Consider the following 883-nt stretch of genomic DNA (forward strand, 5'->3'; position numbering starts at 1 on the left):
AATCTGCATGGTTAACAAGCAATATTTGTATCAAAATAAAAGATTTAAAATGACTAATGTAAATATTGTCTCTGTCATTTTTGGATATTTATAAAGAAGTATACTTTATTGCCCTCGTTCTTTCTTCATAACTTTCACAAGTGGTACTTGCTTTGCAAATAAAGTGATTGGTTTAAAACTGAAAAATGTATTAATTTAATAAATGACTTCTGTAAACATAAAAGATACAAAATAATTGAAATACTTGCCCTTGTGAAGTCAATCATCCAAAGAACAACAAAAACAAACACACATGAAAATATTAGCGTTCAGGTGGTATACTGGCATAGAAGGAGACACAACTTGCACAAGTATCTATGTGCTTAGAAAAGCAAGGTTGGCAGGTGAGCAAATCAAGTAGGCACCGTTAGATGCCTTACTCAGGAGGACAAGGAGTTTTAATCAGGAGTTTCGAACAGCAAAGGGTAATTAGGGAGCCACCAAAGTCTGGTTGCACTAGCTCTGGCCAACAAGTCGGAAGGATGTTCTACTCCCAGTTCTGCAGCTGTGTGACATTCGGCAGGTCTTCTAATGTTTTTTTAAATTCTGTTCTCTCATTTGCATAAGCAAGTTCAATCTCTATTACTTATTTCTTTACGCTGCCACCTCATTCAAGAAAGGATTTAACCAAAGAAGATATACAAGTTTCTTTTGGCACTAACACTCACTGACTCTAAATTTATTTAAGTTTCCTTCTGGAGCAAACATTCGACGACTCTATAGCTCAAAACTTCTCCCAACCAAGAAACACGAAAGACAGGAAATATTAATAAATGCAAATTGGAACCTACTATTGTCCATAGGCAATCACTCTGTGTCCTCATATCTCATAACTGTGAAATTG

Source organism: Galeopterus variegatus, unplaced genomic scaffold, assembly GCF_000696425.1.
Source record: "Galeopterus variegatus unplaced genomic scaffold, G_variegatus-3.0.2 Scaffold8086, whole genome shotgun sequence".
Taxonomy (NCBI): Eukaryota; Metazoa; Chordata; class Mammalia; order Dermoptera; family Cynocephalidae; genus Galeopterus; species Galeopterus variegatus.